The sequence below is a fragment of the Triticum aestivum genome, chromosome 3A, assembly GCF_018294505.1.
Source record: "Triticum aestivum cultivar Chinese Spring chromosome 3A, IWGSC CS RefSeq v2.1, whole genome shotgun sequence".
NCBI classification, from domain to species: domain Eukaryota; kingdom Viridiplantae; phylum Streptophyta; class Magnoliopsida; order Poales; family Poaceae; genus Triticum; species Triticum aestivum.
In genome coordinates, this window is record NC_057800.1 from 590,772,587 (window position 1) to 590,780,023 (window position 7,437).

Here is a 7,437-nt window from a genome sequence, read left to right on the forward strand (position 1 = left end):
AAAACTTCTTAGTGTAGCATTGTAGCTTTATTTTTACATGGTCAAACTACCTTTTGTATGTAGTATGCAACAACACTATGTTGTATATGTATCATCTTAAGAGTGTATTGAAGCTAGATTATTTTGTAGATAATTTTTTACGCTCTCTCCATGGTTAATATAAATTATGCAAAGCAATGTTTACTTTGAGTGTAACTCTAGTGCTATTCTTATTATTCAATGTACATCGATGGTGCTGTTGGACTTGTGCTAGTCAGAGGGGAGAAAGCTAAGAACCTTGGCCTTTAAGTTCTTGCAAGGATCAGAGGGTATGACGATGCTACTCAGATAAATCTTACGTCCCTCGTCATTAATCATTGTTGGTGAAAAAAATGTCATTTGAGAAATCTCAGTCCATTTTTCTTCTTAATGAAGACTTTTACCAATATTATCCTTTCCTGTGCCTCGAAACTATCAACCTGGCTCAAAGAATGATCTTTTTATTTAGGGTTCATGGTTATTTTTTCTTGTTATTATGCATTACTATTGATTCATGTGCATGTTCTAAAAAGAAAGAAAATACCCTATTGGATGCGGATGCGGATGCGAACTAACAAGTTTTCACTTTCCGACGTGGGCACAGGGGTGATCGACGTGGACTACTGTGGCCTGGTGGGCGTCGTGCTCTTCAACCACTTGGAGGCAGACTTCATCGTGAAGCCCGACGATCGCGCCGCACAAATGATCGCCCAGGTCATTGCGACGCCGGAGGTCGCCGAGGTGGAGGACCTCGACGCCACCGTCCGTCGGGAGGGACTACTCGAATCCACCGATGTTTCAACTCCGAAACTTGGTAGATGCATCTAGAGAATTGGAATAGTGGTTTGCATCTGATGTTAAATGGGATCTCGAGATCTCGAGTTGAGATGTTAAATGTTGTATCCATGAATGTTGCAAGTGCTAAGATGGTTCTGTGAACTTAGTTTATTCACACTGGACGTGTCTTGATTTCCATCCATGAATATTGCATATGACTTTTATTTTTATTTTTTGGTTAGTTAGTTGTAGCGTGGGGAAAAGATGTGGTGCTACTAGTAGTTGGATAGTAGTAGCATAGGTGTAAAGGGGGCGCTACTAGTAGTTAGATAGTAGTAGCGTAGGTTTGGAATAGTGGTAGTGTTGGTGGCACCACACTACTACTAACTTTTTTAGCTGTAGCGTCGGGTAAAAAATGTGCTACTGCTAAAAGTTTGCTATAGCGTCGTAGTAGTAGTGCGGGAACCCACGCTACTGGTATGCAAAAAACCTACGCTACTGGTAGTGTTTTTCCTAGTAGTGAATAGTTGGCGAGATGACAACGATGCTACGATGGATATCAAGATGTCAAGCCGGTGAAGATGGTGATCATGATGGTGCTTTGGAGATGGAGATCAAAGGCACAAGATGATGATTGCCATATCATATCACTTATATTAATTGCATGTGATGTTTATCCTTTATGCATCTTATTTTGCTTAGTACAGCGGTAGCATTATAAGATGATCTCTCACTAAATTTCAAGGTATAAGTGTTCTCCCTGAGTATGAACCGTTGCTACAGTTCGTCGTGCCGAGACACCACGTGATGATCGGGTGTGATAAGCTCTAGCTTCACATACAACGGGTGCAAGCCAGTTTTGCACACGCAAAATACTCGGGTTAAACTTGACAAGCCTAGCATATGCAGATATGGCCTCGGAACACTGAGACCGAAAGGTCGAGCATGAATCATATAGTAGATATGATAAACATAGTGATGTTCACCATTGAAAGCTACTCCATCTCACGTGATGATCGGACATGGTTTAGTTGATATGGATCACGCGATCATTTAGATGACTAGACGGATGTCTATCTATGTGGCACCCCGGCTCAGAGCGACCGATTTACCTTGCATTGCCAACCCTGAGATCATGTCTTCTGGCAACACACAACATCTTGGTATAGAAATCACCGCTTTATTGAAACTAGCGGAAGCATAGCGTGACATTACATCAAGTTGCAAGGCCAAGCGGCACACTCGGTGCCGCTAAACAATATGTACATTATTAAGTGAACATAAAGGGGGCCTCGAGCACAACATCTACATGGCAGCGGAACAACGATGTAGCAGGACTCCATAGCATAGGGACACCGATGTGGACACGGTCTAGACATGGAAGCAGTCCGATCCAGTTAGACTTTCCTGAAATCTGGCATAACACGCCAGGTCAGTACATTGAATGTACTTGCAAGCTCACAGCAAACATAACCATAATGGCAAACAATATCATGACATTTAATCAAGTTAAATGCAAACAACATCATGCTACTCATGCAGTGAAACCAAACTTGTGCATCGAGTCACTCGGACTTTGTTACCAACAGGTTGCCTCGCAACTGAACAGTGCTCACGGCGAAGCACGAACGGAACCACACTTTGGTTCAACTCCTTACCTCGTAACCAACAGCAATCAATCTCGGATCACGAGTGATACCACAACAGTCAGTCTCACTAACATCATCATAATCCAACCAGTGCAATGCAAATTACTTAGTGTGCAAATTTTATTATTAAAAGTTGATCCATGGTATGACTTACTTACGAACTGGGCCCTTACACTACAAGAAACCTGTTAATCCGTGATGGATTCCTGGTGACGTTCTGTAAATCCGTCATGGAAACCGTCACCGACCAGCAAGATGTGCCTAGGCCCAAAAAGGGTAGCCCCTTAATGACGGACTTGGAGGTACCGTCACGAAAACCGTCATCGATCGACCAACTGGGCCTAGCTAGGCCTAGCTTCCCCCTTCATACACCCTCTGTAACAACACGAATTGCTCCTGCTAATGTGGCAGAGTCATATGAGTTACATTGTAATTTGAATTTGCAAAATTTCAAAAAAAACTCAACGATCCTAATCAAAATAGATGGAACCAAAATGAATGATGAAATATACTTATGTAGTATACAGACACGTGAGGCCAACATGAATCAAGCCTAGTACGATTCACCGGGCTAAGGGCAAAGACACCAAAATACGAAACTGATTGAAGCAAAGCGCACGAAGGAGAAAACATTCAAGTCATCTACGCGGCAAAGTCCAAAACAGAAGCGCGCGGAGGGGAAAACATTCAAGTCGTCGATGCACGGAGTTAAATCTTTTCGACCCATTTAACTCCAAAGCCCACGATCATATTGGCCACAGCCTCGCGTCTCTCCCTCGACCGCGAAAACCCTATCCACCTCCACCCAGAGCCGCCGACTCCTCTCCCTCTCACCTTCCGATTTAGATCCATGTCCAGCCTCCCTCCACGCTTGGCTGCCGATCTCCAGCGCCGCCGCGCCAACCATCTCTTGCTCCACCTCCGTCTCCCACCCTCTCTCGCTCCGCCACCACCTCCACTCTCTCCGGCTCCCCCTCCCCCTGTGTAGCCTCCTCCGTTCCGCGATGGGGCGGCCGTAGCGGCGCTCCTAGATCTATGTCAAGGGAAGCCCCCTGCTCGTCGTCATGGGCGCGGTGGTCATGAGGAAAGTGGTTTAGGACGGCTAGATGGAAGTTGAAGCCTACCCGCTGCCCAGGACAAGGATGGATGCCCTGACGCTCCCCCTTCTTCACAATCTTGCGCTGGGAGAGGAGGTGGTGGCCACTGTTTTCTTCGGCACTCCTCGGCCTTATCCACATCGCCACAGGTGACCTCGCCAGACCACTCGCTGTGAAGGTGATAAGCTCTTTCACTCTCCATTAATTGAAAAATTATCCATTTAGGATGTCAGGATAGTGCTTTGCAGTGAAATAACTTTTGTGGCTGGGAATAATTGTTTCGGAAAGATAGCAAGATGATGTATTATGTTTCATGTTTTCCATAAATGTTGATGCGACTGATATTTTTAATGTAGAGATTTATATTTACATCCTTTCTTCATCAACATGTATGTCTAATAGATATATGTGGGGTGCTTACATAGTTTCTGAGGTCGTGCTGTATTTATGTGTGTCGATTTAGTTTACAAATACATCATTGAGATGGATAAAAGTATGATGTAGAGTATATATGTAACTGAAAAGATGGGATGCTTAAAGCTGGAATAAATTGTGGAGGGAATCCTATGCAGGAGTAACTATAGTGGATACTTCTACTAAATCAGAAGATTTATTTGTTTTCTCCATGGAATAGTTTGATTAAAGTTCTAATTATTATTCTGTAGGTGGAGGAGATAGCTAAAGTCGAGGGTGTTGTTGATGACATAAAAGGTGTTTATAAAATAGAGCCTTGTGAAGAACAAAGGATACAATATAGAAAGGTCAGTTGAAACTACTTCTGTAGTACAAAATAATTAGCTAGCACTACAAACTATGCACCCTTCTTTGTCCTCATGTTCCTATCCTTGAAGGATGTTCCCTCACACATGACAGTAGCTGCACGGCCTATGAACGATGTTCCCTCCCCAACAACGCCTTTGTGAGCATGCTCGCTGTTGGCACTATCATGGCAGAATCGTGCAAGCATCGGCCATGCAGGTGTCGTGTGTATATCATTGTTGATCCTTAAATATCTTCGTTGTGCTTTTTGCATCGTCTTAGTGTGTGTGCGCTTGTTTCCATTTTTTATTTAATTTATTGCTTGCTGCAACACCTAGTTCCTCCTAGTTTGATAGAGTTGTTTGTTTTGTTCACGGTGGATGCATGCTATGTAAAATCTCAAATGGTATTTTTATAGTTACATGTCTATTTTGACAAAATGTTGATTGCTAACATTTACTCTGCATACCAATTACTTTCTACCATTCCTGATTATTCTCTACTGCTCTGTACATTTTTATATGAGAAAACACCACCCACTCTGTACTCTACCAATCAGTTTTCTGGTTTGCTTGGAAGAAAAGAACCATTACTTGAAAACCAACTATGAGATAGACTCGATCATTTAAGCTTGGTTGATAGATAAAATTCGGTTCATGTGCTGGGACAAGTGTACATTTTTTTGTTCAGTGAAGAGTGTGTTTGTGCTGTCGGTGGCGACCTCCTCTGCCGCACGCCGGCGGTGGCCGACTTGCATTGCGACCCTGGCCATTGAGCTAAACCTGATCCTGGTCCATGGTTAGTTAGGATGTTGGTGCTGTTTGGGCTCGATTAGCTCGATTTGGTGTTGTTTTAGGCTTGAGAAAAGTTGTTCTCTTGTTGAAATGAGAGGGATAAGGTAGGTGCTGCAGCTGTTGGCAATCGTGTATATGCAATGGTAGGTAACCAGAGAATGTGTTGCATTTGTATGTCCTCATGTTTAAAATTTGTGTCTGGAAGTTATTACTGGATCTACTATCCCAATAATTTTTGTTTCCTAAATCTCATGGTAAATCTGGAAGTTGCATTGCATATATGTGTATTATGCCATACTAGTAAACTTCTAAAAGCAAGTGGAGCTCAACCTTTATAATGCACTCTGCATTCTGCAGATTATGCCATACTTATTTGCATGTCATGCTATATGAACAGGCACTGTGGTTGTGATTGTTATGCTGGGAATGATGTTCCTCATGGTCCCAGTAATGCTGTTAGTATGGAAGAGGCACCGGATCCTTGTTTTCGCATTCCTTAAGCTCTTGTTGATGGAGAATAAATGGAAATAAGTGATCATCTAGTGGAGACAGAGTAAGTTACAACCTCTTTGCTCTTCCTGTTCGTAATAAGAAGGAATCCTTACTCTAGTGTCACATTTACTTGTAGCTTTTAAATTTTTAATACACAATATATATGATGCTTCCATGCTTTTCAAGTTTTTTGTAATATTGTTTTTTTCTATATTGCACCCAGAACTGAATGTTTGATTGTATCAGGCAGGTAACATTGTGAGTAGGCCTTTTGGCCTGTTTACTTTTTGATTGGATCAGGCGTTCATGTAAACATGATAGCTCCAAATCTTGTTTCAAGAGTGAGTAGTTCGCCGAAACTGCATTTTAGTAAATAGGGGTTACTTCTCAAATCTAAGAAATTTAAAACCAATCCTCATTGCTGACTGGCAGTGTATATACAGTAATGGTATATGAAGATGACCTTGGCAAAAACTCAACTTTTACCTTCGAAATATATGTACAGAATTTCCAGATCTAATCTGAAATGTCAATTAGGAAATGCTGAGCATTATCTTTGACCTTTCAAACCAACAACCTACTGTATGGACAAACACAAATCATACTACTGTCCTTTGTTTAGAAATGCTGAGCATTATTTTGTTAGTGGGTTTATATGGCCTCAACTTCTGCTACTGTAGTACTTGAGTTTTGTCATGTGTGTTTGTTAGTCGTTTGACTTTCATTCGGCACACTTCTCTCTGGTGACCGCTTCCTCTCTGAATCTTTAACCCTAAATTTTCTCTGAATTTCTTCTGTATCATGTACCATGCAGGATAACAAGTACAGACAACCTGCAGGGTACCAAGTAGAGGCAAACCGCAGGGTACAAGTACAGACACTATGGTATGTGGCCTTCTATGAAGATCTGATTCAGTTTAGATTTCCCCCCTAGGTCTTGGAGACATGATTTCTGTTACTATATGAATATGTCAACATGTTCTATTTAGAGTTTTCTCCCTAGGCATTTCTTTTTCTATCCTTGTTGTCTCCTGCAGACCGGTGAATATGTATTCCAGAAATAAGTTTAATCTAAATCTAAGAAGAAAATTACATTGTTACATTGTGGGAGTCCTACAGTAAGAATACAGAGGTTTAAACCTGTTTATTTGTGTACTATGCACATGTATTAGTCACTCAATTTATTGTTGTTTTATACTAGATACTTTGTTATTCTCATCTGTAGGGATTTCTCCTCCTATATACTCATATCTACAAATGTCTAATGTTGTTGTGAATATGGTAGGTATGTTGCTGTCCATCAGAATCCGCCATGCCATATAGTTGCCATCAGGAGGGTTGACAACAAGAACACGAGTGACAACCTTTGTAGTTATATGTTTGTCAATGTAAATTGGATTGTACCGGTTCCTAATCCTATGGATGGTTGCATATTGAGTGATTTTGTCAATATATGGTGTATATTATCATTTCATGGAGGATATTATAAACTGCTAGGTTCTACATACCTATAGATGGTTGCATATTGAGTGATTTGTGTAACATATGGTACTTTGGAAATATTTTCCTCGTCCAAAATTGGCATTATGATTTACGGAACACATTATGGTAAAGGCATATTTGATCAAAATTGGGCTGAATGTAATGGATGGGACCAAATTTAAATTGATCCTAAATCCATGACGGTTTCTGTGATGAAAAATAGTGTCCACGTAGGTAGCCACATGGCATTGGTCCATGACGAACTGTTCCATCACGGCCTAGTTTGGGCTTGGGCGGGCCTGAGGCAATTCCACGACGGCCAAGAACCGTCATGATAGCTACAATGTCAAATTATGATGCGATATACAT

At 41.6% G+C, this 7,437-nt stretch overlaps 1 long non-coding RNA gene across 3 annotated transcripts; it reads left to right on the forward strand.

Moving 5' to 3' along the window:
- Window positions 1-3,179: 3,179 nt before the first annotated feature.
- Window positions 3,180-7,091, forward strand: LOC123062437 (uncharacterized). Of its 3 annotated transcripts, none has more exons than XR_006429676.1 (6): window positions 3,180-3,719; window positions 4,207-4,302; window positions 4,393-4,519; window positions 5,492-5,647; window positions 5,833-6,471; window positions 6,872-7,091. It is a non-coding gene; the product is annotated as an uncharacterized lncRNA (long non-coding RNA). The 3 variants fall into 3 exon arrangements; XR_006429677.1 differs by having other exon boundaries at window positions 3,181-3,719; window positions 5,492-5,927; window positions 6,401-6,471; XR_006429675.1 differs by having other exon boundaries at window positions 3,187-3,719; window positions 6,401-6,471.
- The last annotated feature ends 346 nt before the right edge of the window (window positions 7,092-7,437 follow it).